This window comes from Callorhinus ursinus, unplaced genomic scaffold (genome assembly GCF_003265705.2).
Source record: "Callorhinus ursinus isolate GAN/ISIS: 27379988/994484 unplaced genomic scaffold, GSC_fseal_2.0 scaffold6, whole genome shotgun sequence".
Lineage (NCBI taxonomy): Eukaryota > Metazoa > Chordata > Mammalia > Carnivora > Otariidae > Callorhinus > Callorhinus ursinus.
In genome coordinates, this window is record NW_027397068.1 from 58,536,757 (window position 1) to 58,551,812 (window position 15,056).

General features: G+C 44.6%; 1 pseudogene; it reads left to right on the forward strand.

Moving 5' to 3' along the window:
* The first annotated feature begins 14,343 nt into the window (after positions 1-14,343).
* LOC112815398 (neo-calmodulin pseudogene) lies at positions 14,344-14,805 on the forward strand (annotated as a pseudogene).
* Positions 14,806-15,056: the final 251 nt, after the last annotated feature.

Consider the following 15,056-nt stretch of genomic DNA (forward strand, 5'->3'; position numbering starts at 1 on the left):
GCCCCACATTGGGCTCCCTGCTCAGCGGGGAGCCTGCTTCTCTCTCCCCGCCCCTGCTTGTGCTCTCTCTCACTATCTCTCTCTCTCTCTCAAATAAATAAATAAAATATTTCTTTAAAAATAATAATTCTGGGTAACCTGACTGAAAATGCATTAAAGTACAAAACAGCCGGAAGTTGAGAAAAAGTCCTTTCTGCATCCCTCCTAATCTGTCATTTAGCAAAGCCCGGACAACTTTGGCTGGCTCATGCAGTGCTGCTATTGAGATGTCACAGCCATCACATTCCGTGACACTCCATCAGAGGGCACTAGTGACACCTCCTCTTTCTTGTTTGAAAGAGACACATGAGAGATCATTCAAATAAAATGATTGAGGGTGGGGGGCAGAGAGGCAGTGTAAACATTGGCTATAACAAGTTCAAAGGGAAGCTCAGGACACGGCGACATCAGCCGAACCGGTGACAGACAGCACATGGCAGACTTCTTGCGGAGCTCTAGATAATTCTGGTCCGGCTGGAATCCTTATTTAGCCATCTTGATGAGCGCGTTACATGTGACTTAACTCTAAGTTTGAATGAAAAGCACAAGCACTCGACATGTTTCTTGGCAACACCTTTTTTAAAAAGCATGCGTTTTTCTCTAGTGTTGTACTAGACTTCCGTGGTGGGGACTCTCTTGAATTAAAACATCCTCTTTACAGGTTGAATTTTGAGGCTTTTTGCTATCCTCCCCATCCCATAGGGCTTCCACCCTGCATAGACACACACACACACACACACACACACACACACACACACACACACGTGTGTGTGTACAGATCCATCAGTCATGGCTGAGGGGCTCACTCAGCCTGGGTGTGAGTTGCTGGCCCGCACGCACTGTATTCCCGCCAGACCCAAGTAATGAGGCTTCAGTGGAACAAACACAGGAGGTGTGAACCCATCTAGCCCCCTATCTCCCACGAAATGTTTTCCCTGGATCATGCCCGTTGATTCTTTTCCTTGTCTGTTTTCTACCTGAGCTGTGAGGACTCAGTGAGGAGAAAATGGTAGCAGAATGAGATGCTTGGGTATCAGAAACAGGGGTAGTGAGAAATGAAAATGATTTATAGGGTTTCACCAGCCTCTGTTCTTTCTCTTCTCCTCCCTCTTGTAGCTCAAAACCCCACAGGTGTGAACACCTTAAAATATGGACCCTCATTTTACCATTTAATTAGATAACACCTCACTCTGAGTCTGGTTGAGTTATGAAACCTTAAGTTTCAGAAATTCAGGTGGAGGGTGCGAGGGAAACGCCTGCTGGAGAAAGTCACCAGACTCATCCTCATGTGAAGGAGGACATCACTTCATGACCAGCTTCTCCTGGAGATTACTAAACCCACACGAACATTTCGATTCCATGGAAACAGCAGGAATGTGGGCTGGGCTCTGAGCCTGGGAGAGAGAACCGAGCATCCCCGGTCGGCCTGGTCCCATGACTGACTTCCTGTGTTGTCACTTCACACCACCACACCACGGTGTTGCCTTGGGAAATGCCAGATTTGTAACAGCTCTCTGTTTGACTAGAGTGGGTTAGCTGTGCTGCTGCCCCGAGACAGGAGACAGGACAAGATGACTAACCCTATGATCTTTTGACTGTGCTCCATCACTGAGTGGCTTCACAGGGACTCTCCCGGGTGGGAGGCTGGCAGAGAAGACCTCCAACATCCTTCAACCCTGTGATTCACAGGAGTGAGTACTCTTCATGATGTTCCACTGTCAAGGATCATGGAGTTGCACATTTTTATTATTGGAAAGGGTGAGTCCATTAATGAATACACTCATGGGGCATTTTAAATTTTAGGCAGTAGACAAACATGACTTTGTTGTTTCTCTCAGGCAACAAACTACCTTTCTGAAGAAGACAGCAGACCCATTTAATAGAACATCCAGATGACTTCTTATATCAGGTAATAGAATAAGAAAATGTTTGGAAAAGGAAAAGAAAAAGATGACAAATTTCTTTTCAAATACCCGAGAATATGATTACCATGTTCTCTTGCCTGTCCGCTCCCCACCACTGCACACCCCAAAGAATAAAGTAACCCTTCTAGAAAAGGATGTAGGTAAATACAAATAGACACAATAGATGCCATGTGGAAATGTGCGGGGAGGCAGGAGGGCCAGGCTGCTGAGAAGGGCATCCTTGCGGGGAGCTTTAAGCCGGCTTCAGAGGAGCGAGGGAGCCTGGCAGGCAGAGGGAGCTCGAAAGGGACAGGGATGAAGTGAGCCACAGAAGTGGGAAAGTCTACGGGATAATAGAATTTTACTTTTTATTTATCTCTTCAAAAGCAAGTGATGTGAATTCAGGAAAGAGATTTATGACATGGTAGGGATGATTATTTAGAAGAATTTTTTTTTTTTTAGGTGAGTTTGCTGTTCTGACTCTCAAAACGAAGCCCACTTTGCAGGCAGTGCATGCATGTGCTCATGGAGTCCACAGTGGGTGTCCAGCCACTCCTCTGTGCCAGGCCCCCTTCCAGGAGCTGGCCCAGGGCCGGGCACAACACCAGCATTGTCCCTGCTGCCATGGAGCTCGCACTCCTATGTGGGAGATGGGCAAATACCAAGTCAATAAACAGGGGACAGTCTCAGAGTGATAATGTGTCCCGAGAAAAATAAAACATTCACGGGATGAAGTGACGGATGGAGGTAGCATTTGAAAGGGGAATTAGGAAAGACCCCTCTGTAGTTGTGACATTTGTGCAGAGACCTAAATGACAAGAAGCAACCAGTCTTGCGGAGTGAGACGTGCATTCCAGGCAGAGGGAACAGGAAGCGCAAAGGCCGTGAGGACAGGAAATTCGTGTGTGCTAGGAATGGAAAGAAGTTCCGGGTGGTCAGCTGAGGAGGGTGATAGGGAAGAAGGAGAGGAGAGGAGGTGGGAGATGCTGCAGGGGCCAGATCGAGGTAACTCATGCAAGGAAGGTGACCTTGCCGTTGTACGGCATGGGAAAGCAAGGGGGAGATTTAAGTAGGATAGGCTTATAATTAACCATGTAAACACAATGTATGAATTAGACCTTAGCAGGCAATCCCAGAAGCTTTCCGTGTACCTGAGACGTGTGAACGGATGCCTGACGAGGGATCACATGTGTACCTGGGATCTACAAGCTGAACAGATCCACACAGGATTTTTTGGACCTTGTAGGAGACTCTAGTCCTTACATAGATGTATTTTCACAAGTATACACATTGTACCATGAGTATTCAAATAACATATGCATACCCCATTTCCTACACACGTGTGTGGTCGTGAATGATATCCAACTTGAAAATACAATGAATTCTACACATTGCATATCGTGTTCTCGGCAGCTCTGCTAAGACTCTGGCTGGCGAGCATGCCGCGGACACAGTCTGAGAGGGAGAGAGGGAAATCTCAGGGTGCACTGCAAACCAGCCTCCACCCTGAGGAGGCCCCCAGGACCCTCAGGAAGATCCAATCTGTCTGTTCTCATCACTGTGACAGATCAGAGTCACTGGTCTCAAGTCGTCATTTCAGGGCCAAGATTTTGTCTCCAGACTGTACCTCACTCATTTCTGACAACATGTTGAAAGTAAAACGTGCCTCCCTACCCTCCTGCTTCCTTTTAAAATTTATGAATTTTGCAGTTTGCTTAAAAACAAAAGTTGCTTAAAATTTTCAGAATGAGATATTCCTTCACACATCAGCATGCAGATGGCAACATCTAAAGGGGGCAGAGGGGCGCCTGGGTGGCTCAAGTCGTTAAGCATCTGCCTTCGGCTCAGGTCATGGTCCCAGGGTCGGTCCTGGGATTGAGCCCCGCATCGGGCTCCCTGCTCGGCGGGAAGCCTGCTTCTCCCTCTCCCACTCCCCCTGCTTGTGTTCCTTCTCTCGCTGTGTCTCTCTCTCTGTCAAATAAATAAATAAATAAATAAATAAATAAATAAATAAATAATAAAGGGGCAGAAAAAAATACTAAACATAGATCATCAGGGAACATAGAGGATGAGATTTAGCATTTTTAGAATGAGAGGATTATAAAATTCAGACAGCACAACAAACACCAACCAGAGCCCAACTGCCCAGGATTGTGTCATAATTGTTCTTATTCATCAATTTTAATGGGTCCTGGGCCCCAGCAGACACCACCTCATGCTCTGTTGACTAATGGATGCTGGTTAAAAGGTTTCTGTGCAGAAAAGTGGTCCGGTCTCTAATCTTATCTGCTTTGTTCCATCAAGTCGGGGTTGATGAGAGAGGCCGAGGTAATTTGCTCTGTCACCTTGTCCTGATATCTGATCTCAGGACAGCACTAGATCTGGTATGCTATTTGGCCATCTGCCAAGAGTGCTGTAATTTTTTTTTAAGAGAGAGAACGGGCTCTCTCAAAGGGGGTGGGGAGGGAAGGGGGAGAGGCAGAGGGAGAGAGAGAATCTTAAGCAGGCTCCATACCCAGCTTATGAGCCCTACACAGGGCTCGATCTCACAACCCTGAGATCATGACCTGAGCCGAAATCAAGAGGATGCTCAACCAACTGAGCCACCCAGGTGACCCATGAGTTCTGTATTTTAAAGGATTTTAAGGACACACACACACACACACACACACACACTAAAAATGTTAAGCTAGAAGAATCTTATTTTCTGTTTTAAATCTTTCAACTTGGTGTTAAGGAAATAGATCCAGGGTGAATGGTTAATTTTTCAAGCTAGCAACAGAACCAGAATAGGAAGTCACATTTTCTTCCACCAAATTCAACCCAGGCCACCCAAAGTGGCTCCATTATACAGTCCCCCAACTGTCCGGACTTGGCAATAGCTTTCCTATTGCTCAGCCACTTGGCAGTAAAGCAGGATGGGGATTCTCCCTTAAGTGGTCAGAGTAGAAAACAAACTCCAAATACAAAATTGCTTTTACCATACTTTTATTCATCTCATTCCTTCAAATTATGACAATTCCTATTCTGTCTCAAATTAAATTATACAAAACCCTCATCTTCACAAAACCCCACCAGGGATCAGGCAGTAAGCTAAAAGGTATCTTGTTCACTCCAATGAGAAAAAAAGACCAGTTTACATTTGGCCAGAGAAGTAAAGAGATGAGTGTGGAAATCCAAATTAATTGGTGCCATATTTTTTCTAATTTTTTCTGATATCTTACAGATTGCCACCTTGGGCAAAAATAGTCCCTTTGTGGTGCACGCTTACAGATCATGGTGAATCCTTTCAGGCCTTCGTTGGTGAATTGGACTCCAGTTTAATAACCCTAACAAGCTTGTTTGAAGGTTTTTCAAGCTCCCAGAAGACTGGGAATAGCAAGGAAATAAAAAGAAGAGAAGCTTCGACAGGCTGAGAGCCACAGGCCAGGCCCTGAGGAGTGTTAAGGTGCCCCAGAGAACAAAGCGGGAAACAACACCAACAAAGCACAAAAAAAGCACACACAATTGAAAAAGGATAATCTCTGGGCTCTCTCCCAAACCTCCTCAGGCCCTGGAACCAATTCCACCAGCAGCTCAGTGCAGCAATTAATGCTTTTAAAGTTATCCCTGACTTAAACATCAAGAAAGGTTTTATTGTGTTCATCATGCTTCGAAGAAACAGCGAAGTGTGACCCATCTTCGCAAGACCGGCAAGGCTATTACTTAATGTGGCAATAACTGTTAAGGTCGTATTGTGTAAAGGGTGTAAACACACACGTGAACACACAAAGGTCCTCAGCTGTGTATGCGTCCCCAGGGAGTTCACACGGCTTGGGTGTTCCTGACGATCTGTGCTCTTCTCCTTAGCCTCTCCCCTGAACATCCCGCCCAAGCAAGCCAAGAAGATCGTGGGCTGACTCCCTGATTTTTACAAGAAGGAATGTCAATAGTTTTAGAAAAACTATTACACACCACTCTCGACGTCCTTGCCTTGAAGAGAGGTTTGTTGGCTACTGAGATTTTTTTTCCCCGCCAATGTCCTGGACCATGTTGGTTAGGCTAAAGCATTGTCACCGCTGTTTTGTTAAAGTATGCCTTGCTTTTATGCTCTCTTTACCCACTCCTCCTTACAAATGAATATGTTTTTATGGTTTCTCCTCATAAAAAGTAACTTGGACACCAAAGAATATTATTTTAAAATAAAGACTCTTTAAAAGAAAACATCTCAGTCAGTTAAATGTCTGACTCTTGATTTCAGCTCAGGTCATGATCTCAGGGGTCATGGGATCAAGCCCCATGTCGGGCTCCACACTCAGTGCAGAGTCTGTTTGAGATTCTCTCTCTCTCGCTCTTCCCCTGTGCCTCTCTCCTCTCCCTGCTCTCACATTCTCTCTCTCTCTCTCTCTAGCAAATAAATAAATAAATCTTTAAAAAATATATTTAAAAGAAAACATTTTCTCCTGAGGAAATAGTTGCTCTCCACCGACCAAAGCTGCAAACAGGAAGAAATGGCTCAATATAATGCTGGGGATACTGGGCTGTTGTTCAAACCCTGGAGTCTGGGTCACAAAGTCTAAGTGCCCAGGAGGAGTCTGGCCTGCATCAAGAACGCATCAGCAATTGTCCTACAGTCAAAGACAGCCTCCAGGGAAGAAGGGTGTTCAAGAGCTCTCCTCACTGTGGCTGCCTACAAACAAAACCAGTTGCCCAAGGTGGCAATCTGTAAGATATCAGAAAAAATTAGAAAATATATGGCACTAATTAATTTGGATTTCCACACTCATCTCTTTACTTCTCTGGCTAAATGTAAACTGGTCTTTTTTTCCCATTGGAGTGAACGATCTAGTAAAATGAAAATTTAAAAGAAGCAAAAGAAAAAAGTTTTCAACAGAATTGACCTTTCTTTATGGAGGAGTTGTTTCTTTCCCCCTGCCTCTCTCCAAGATGGACACACAAACAGCCACAGCCTAACTGAAACCATTCCACCAATCTGGCCGTGGTGGAAGATTTAGCTAGAATGCTCATCATAGTCAACTGGAGCTCTGAACAAATAATGCATGGCTTAGTGCTGTTTACTGGAAATGGGTGGATTATTCCATGATCTAAGTGTTGATCCCTCTAGAATGCTTTTCTAGTAGCTGCATTCTTGAGAAAACTGAAAAAAACAAAACAAAAAAAAAGCCAACAACAACAACAACAAGAGCGTACATGACCTGAAGGGGACTGGGAAACATGGCGCAGGCACAAAAGTCAAGGGAAGAGTGTTTTTGAACAATACAGTGGCACTGTAGCAATCTAAGGACGGGTTCTCTCGGTGGAGAGTGTGATGACCAACACGAGCCAATTATGAGTGAGTAAGCATTGCAAAGAAGTGAAAAATGAAAAACAATTCAAATAAGGTAAGATGTTATGTTTCTGAAATTAAACTTCCAGTTAAACATGGTAGAGAAAGGAAGGATTTTGTTTTACTCCCCTCTCTTAAAACTCACTGAAACAAACAAACAAACAAAAAAATGAGCAGGCCCCAAACAAAACTACAGAATGTACTGCCAAAGAACTCTAAAGCCCCGACTGAGGTGGGGAAGGAGGCTGAGGACCATACCCTAGGGCTCAGGCAAAATGCCAGTTTCCCAGGTGTCAGATCTGAAAGACAAACCCAGCATCCTTTGTGGGGCTTCAGGTAAGGTTGTGCTGGCAGTGCCCTGCAAAAGGATGCCCGGCCCAGGGGACGAGTAGAGGGAGTTGGAATCAAGCTCACACTCTGTTCCACAAACAGAGATAAATCCTTTTCCCAGATCACACAAAGACAACATCTGGTCACCAAGCACGGGCCAGCAGGGTTGTTCTCACCCAAAGTGATGGCTTCTTTCAATTCACGCAGGGCCCCTTGTGGGCTCATGACAGCCCTGGGTCTTCAGTTAGAGACTGAAGATCCAGGAGTCAGACAGGCCATGGATGAAGGGGAGAAGGTCTGAGTGGAACTTGGTTCCACCTCCTAGAATTACATGGCATCAGACCCTGGAGGGGGGGCGGGGAGCATCTCTCTGTATCCGCTCATTCCTATCCTTGGAAAACATATTTATTTGTAGCCTCCAAGAGTGAGGGTGGCTCTCAGCAAAGTCCCTGAAATAAAAAATAACCTGCTTGTAAGTGCTTCTCCCTCTCTAGGCAAGCAAGCATAAAAAGAACACAGGGAAAGCAGGTGAAGAGCTTACATCACAAGAAGACGCTCTTAAGGAAGCAAATTTCAACCAGCAAGATTTCTAAAGATAAAATCAAAAAAGGAAGAAAGTGTGATGGTTAATTGTATGTGCCCATGTGAGTGGACTAAGAGATGCCCAGAGAGCTGGTAAGACATTGTTTCTGAGTGTGTCTGTGAGAGTGTTTCTGGAAAAGATTAGCATTTGAATAGGTAGACTGGGTAAAGAAGATTCACCCTTACCAATGTGGGTGGGCATCACCCAATCTGTTGGGGGCTGAATAGAACAAAGAGGTGGAGAAAGGAAAAACTGGCAGTTTTTGCTTGAGCTGAGTCATTCATCTTCCTCTGCCCTCAGACAGCAGTGCTCCTCATTCTCAGGCCTTCAGACTCTGACCAAGACTTATGTCTCTGGCCCCCTAGTTATCGGGCCTTTGGTCTCAGACTGAATCACCCCACTGACTTTGCTGGTTCTCCAGAATGCAGATGGCAGATAGTGGGACTTCTTGGCCTCCATAATATTGTGTCAGTCAGTTCCTATAATAAATCTTTATATCTCATATAGATATAGATGCAGATCTAGATATATACACATAGATATAATCTCCTCCTATTGGTCTGTTTCTCTGGAGAAGCCTGACTAGTATAGAAAGAAAGAAAAGATACAAAAACTCAAAAGATGATGAGAAGACAACCAAAAGTAAACTAGCAAATATGCATATTTCAAATTTTGATCAACACTCTTAACTGGGCATCTACAGAGTTCCATCTCTCAGCAAAATACAGGTTTTCCCACTTGGATGTTTTCATCTTTTAAACCAGGGTAATCTGTTGGATAAAAAAAAAAATGGCTTCTCAATTTTAATTAGCATTTCTCTGATGATTTGTGAAGTCTAACATGTTTACATATATTTACTCGTCATTTGTATTTCGCTGCCCCTAGAAGTAGCCTCCTGTGCTGGGAGGAATCCTCAAAGAAATGTGAATGACATTCTCAATTAGGAAAAAACCGACTCAGTGCTTTTGAGGTCAGACTTTGTTGGAACTTTAGCTGTAGAGTCAGCTAAGTCATTAGGGACAGACTTACTTTTGAGAAAATCTAGAGGGCCAAATTATGTTATGAGGTTTTCTAAATTTGAGGTCAGCCAAAGGCACAGAAAAGAGAACAGAATAGAAGGAGTCGGAGGAATCTTACTCAGGGTCAGGCTAGGCGGTCTGCTAAGCTGAGTGACTGGGGTAAAGGGGTAAAACCGAAAAAAGCCTTCATCTACCCAAGTCTCCTTGCTAGTGCCCAAAACTTTGAAAGCTATGATTTAGGGGTCAGGCTTTGAATCTTTAAAAGTCCATGATCAGGGCGCCTGGGTGGCTCAGTTGGTTAAGCGACTGCCTTCGGCTCAGGTCATGATCCTGGAGTCCTGGGATCGAGTCCCGTAACGGGCTCCCTGCTCAGCAGGGAGTCTGCTTCTCCCTCTGACCCTCTTCCCTCTCGTGCTCTCTATCTCTCATTCTCTCTCTCAAATAAATAAATAAAATCTAAAAAAATAAAAAATAGAAGTCCATGATCAACCCCAAGATTCTTAAGTACCTCCTATGCACTGGACACTGTCCTAGGCATTGAGTAAATCAAAAAGCACCATAATTCAGCATGGGCTCTGGGTCAAGCAGAGGTGAGAGAAAATCCTGGCTCAACTAATGACACAGTGAAAAATGAGGATAAAAATGCCTAGTTCAAAAAAAAATTTTTTTAAAGAACGAAAAGGAAACATCTCTTCAGCAATGACTTGGTTGGTTGGAGTAGTTCGTACAAAGAGGGCAGAATAAATGATCTCTTCCCTTTATTTGCTAGCTTGTAAAAAAAAATAATAATAATAAAAATAAATGCCCAGTTCATAGAAAGCTAGAATAATTGGATAAAAGGTATTTAAATAGCCTTTGCTTTGGACGAAGGAGCTGCTCTGTAGCTATTAATCCCCTACCCCTTTCCTCCAATTCCCTTTACCAGTTAACTTGCCATTATCAATCTCTGAACTGGAACCCAGAACTGGGGACCCCGGGCTCCTCCAGCCGGTGAAGCAGCAGTGAGTGGTGCCATGGGAGAAAAGCCATCATGGCAGACTGTGCTTATTTCCCAGTCTTACCGAGTGTGATGACCCAGGGTGTATCTTACTCCTGTTTATGAACATATGTGCCGAATGCCAGACGATGCAATAGTGTGCGATACTCTGGGGGAGGGAGTACCAAGAGTTTCCATGTCTGACTTTTTTTGGCAGGAAGGGAAGTGAAATGTGTGTGTGGAGGGCAGGGCTGGCGGGGCCCCACGGGGCAGGAAGCAGGGTGGGACCCAGGGCAGGGCCACAGCTGACAACGGGGCCACAGACTCTGACTCTCCACTTAGGGCTGCGACGTTTTCTTACTGCAAAAACCAAACCTGACACCATCAAAAATGTTTTATTTACCATTAGCATTTTAGTTTGTCCAATATTTTCACTTTACAGGAACAGTGCTTTAGAAAGCACGCATCCAAGTTACCATTCTCAAGACTATTTAAGGAAAGGAACCCTTTGCTATCTCCACCAACTCTGAAATAGCCCCAAATGTGAGAATTTGCATCAGCTCTTGCTGTTATGCAAATCAGATAGCGGCTGGTGGGGTGGCCCTGCTTATTTTCGTAAATGTGTGGGTAGGGGAGGGAAGGTGGCTGTTTAAAATGCATGTAAAACTTTTAGTTTCAAATTATTGAACTCTGGAAGAAAGGACTTAGATTTACCAGGAACAAAATAAAACAAAGTTTACTTCAGAAATATGTCAGGCATAAATACACCTAACCAAAACCCTTTAAAGCCACGTTGTTGACTATTGGAATTTGAGAGTTGAGAATTTTCCTACGAAACAGATGATATAAACTCAGGTCATCTGCAGACTTGGAACCAGTGGGCTCCCACATGGAACCTAAGGGCTCTTTGCCACCGTTGTATAAAGTCATGATTCCCAGCCTCTCCCGGGCCTGATCACTGCTTCTGAACTTGATCTGACACTCTAGCCAACTGTGACTTCCAGGATACACTCTTACCCTGGGTTTGCCTCCTACCTCTATGACTTTCCTCACCCCATCTGGGGTACTAATACCTGGTCTTCAATCTTCTTCCAGGGCCCAGGTCTCTGCCATGGACCCCATTGGCTGAATTATTAACTGTTAAAGCAAACGTACCTCTGAGTCCCTGAATTGCTTCCTCAATTTAGTTAACATCACATAATTGAATCATATTAACTATCAAGGACAACTTAGTATGGAAAAATAACGTGCAAGAATAGCTGGGAAATCAATTAAAAAGCACAACTGTAGGGGAAACTAGTTCTACCAGACACTAAAGTCTGCTCTAGAGCCTCTCTATCTAAAACAGTCTGCAACTGGCTCATGATCAGGCAAACAGACCAGAGGGATAGAATAAAAAGTCCCAAAAGAGACCCAAGTACATATGGAAATTTAGTGTGTGATAAAGGAGGCATTTCAAATTGCTGGGGCAAAGACAGAGAAAACTGGGTCTTGACTGGAAAGAGATAAAATCTGGATCTCGCACCATACATAAGAATAAACTTGAAATGGATCAGGAATCAAATGTAAACATTTAAATTATAGAAATACTAGGGAAAACATGGGTAAATTCCTCTTTGCTCTTGGTACAGGGAAAGTCTTTCTAACCACAACTCACAATCCAGACAAAAGAAATGATCAATAAACATGGCTACACAAAAATATAAAAACATTTGCACAGCCAGAGCACCATATACAAAGTCAAAAGACAACTGGGGAAAAATGCCTGTAACTTATACCACAGACAAGGGGCTAATACCCTCAATATTTAAAGAATTCTTAAAAAGGGAGAAAGGACCAGAATCAACAGAAGAATGGGAAAAAGACAGGAACAGAAAATTCACTTACAAACATAGACATGGCATTTAAACCTGTGAACAGATATTCAAATAGCTCATAATTAAAGACATGCAAGTTAGGACTACACCATTTCTCAACCTATCAGATAAGCAAAAATTTTAAAGTATGACAACACATCCTGTTGGTGAGGCTGGGGAAAACAGGCACACTCATGCATGGCTGGTGGGAATACAAATTGGCACAGCCCTTTGAAAGGGGAACTTGGCGATGACTAACAAAACAAGTCGTGGACAGACTTTCCAACTCAGCAATCCCACTTCTAGGAATCTGCCCTGAAGATACATCTCCAAAAATACAAAAATATGTATGCACAGATTATTCACTGCAGCCTTGTGCAGAAACCGCTTAAATATCCATCCTTGAGAGAGTGGCTGGATAAAGTCTAGTACACTCAGGCAGTGGAGTACTACACAGCTGTGAAAAGAATGACAAAGATTCCTGTGAGCTGGCGTGGTACACTTACTAGGATATATTGTGAAATGGGAAAAAAAAAGGCAAAATGTAGAAGAATGTCAATAGGATGCTACCTTTTGCAGAAAAGGAAATCAGAAATCATGCATGTATTTTCTCAACAGTGCGAAAGGAAATAAAGGATAAACTAGAAACTAATGAGAGGCATCTGGGTGGCTCAGTCGCTAAGCGTCTGCCTTCGGCTCAGGTCCTGATCTCAGGGTCCTGGGATCGAGCCCTGCATCAGGCTCCCTGCTTAACGAGGAGCCTGCTTCTCCCTCTCCCACTCCCCTTGCTTGTGTTCCCTCTCTCGCTATTTCTCTGTCAAATAAATAAATAAAATCTTAAAAAAAAAAAAGCCTGCTAGGATTAAAAAAAAAAAATAGAAACTAATGAGATAGAACCAAGGAGTAGGTAGAATGAGTTGGAAAGGCTGGGGAAATGAGAACAGGACAGAATGGAGGGTAGGGAGAGGGGAGTGACTTTTCCTGGTAAGTGTTTGTATATAGTTCGGACTTTTAGCAACCATCATAGTGATTCACTTACTGAGGATAGGTAGATAAATAAAATCAACAAGGATGGGAAAGGGAATGCAATAGGGGGTATGTATGAGTCAGGGTCACATCAGGAAGTAGAAATCAGGCAGTCGTTTGAACAGGGAAATTTAATATAAACTCTCACAGGGGAGTAATTGTAAAGGTGTATAGAGAACTCTAAAGAACGCTCTAAGGCGGAGATGGAGAGCCTAAGGAATGAACAAACTTGGAAGGAGCCTCTCCCTGAGGATGAGATTCCGATCTCACCGGAGAGGATGTGGTAAGATGGAGACACTCAGTGAATGCTAAAAGTTAGGGGGTTGCCTGGGCCAGAGCGGCTCCACAGCCACCGAGCAAGCAGGAACTACCCTTCTGGGGTGCAGGCCGGCAGAAGCTGGCAGGAAGGAACCACAGCTGGGGCTGGCAAGCCAAAAAGCACTCCCCTGGGGTAGATGTGGCCAAGACAACAGACAGGCACACAAAAGGGCTTGGGGTACTGGAAACCTGCTCACCAGAAGAGCAGCACGAGTGTGTGATGTCCACGGTGGGAGCGCCACAGTGAGGTGGTCACTGGACGGGGGCCAAGGCTGTGAGCTCACCAAGCAACTATGTGGTCTGGACAAGCCACTGGGGCGGAGCAGCACTGGATTTTCCCACACACTGCTGGCAGCCATGTGGTAGGGGTGAGGGGCCAACAAAACAGTAGCACACTAGAACCGGGAAGAGAAGTGCCTGTCCCCTATAACGCCCGCCCCCCGCCCCCGTGCCCTTCACTGGTAAATCACGTCGTGCTCTCTGTGGAGGAGAAACGCTTAATTTCCAGCCCCATTATTGCAAAGTAGGTCACAAAGGGTGAATCTGGGTGAGGGGCAAAACATTAGTAAAACAGGCAGAGAAGACAAACAAATCCACGTCACTACATAATAACAAATTGAGAACAGAACTGCACAGAAAGGAGAGGAGAAACCCAAAGCAATGAGTGCCCAGATCTGGGTTTCCGAATACCGTTCTCCAACAAAAGGAACCAGGGCTTTTCGGAGAAATGGTCATGTCATGGCTAGGCAGAGAAAGTACAAGATGAGTCTGAAACACCTTGTCATGCCAAAAAAGTGAGTGTTTTAAAACAAAATGATGGGACGACAGTGGTGCTGGGATCCTGGCGGGTGCTGCCCGGTCCTCACAGCCGCCGGGCACTGCCTGCCCCACACCTCCCGGGACAACCTCTGTGCTGGCACAGCCACCCACCCTCCCTCCCTCTGTTCTTCCTCCCTTCCTTGCACCATGGATGATCAGCTGACCGAAGGACAGACTGCTGAGTTCAAGGAGGCTTTCTCCTTATTTGACAAAGACAGCGATGACCATCACAAATCACAACAAACGAACCTGGAACTGTCACGAGGTCACTGGGTCAGAGCCCAGCAGAAGCCGAATTGCAGGATATGATCAACGAGGGGGATGCTGATGGTCATGGCACCATAGACTTCCCAGAATTTTTGACTATGACGGCTAGAAAAATGAAAGATACAGACAGTGAAGAAGAAATTCACCAGGCATTCCGAGTCTTTGACAAGGATGGCAACGGTTACATCAGTGTGGCGGAGCTACGTCATGTCATGACCGAGTTAGGAGAAAAACTAACAGATGAAGAAGATGAAATGATCAGAGAACCAGGTATTGATGGAGATGGACAAGTCAGCTATGACGAATTCATACAGATGATAATTGCCAAATGAAGACCTACTTTCAACTCCTTTTCCCCCTCTAGAAGAATCGAACTGAATCTTGTACTTACCTCTAAAAAAAAAAAAAGAAAAAGTTCATTTACTCATTCTGTTTCTGTATAGCAAAACTGAATGTCAAAAGTGCCTTCGGTCCACACACACAAAATCTGCACGTATTAGTTCGTGGTTCTGTGCCCTAAAGATCAAGCTATGCCTCAGTTTTACGATATAAACACTTGTACTACCTTAATGATAAGAAAGTACTTAGCAGAC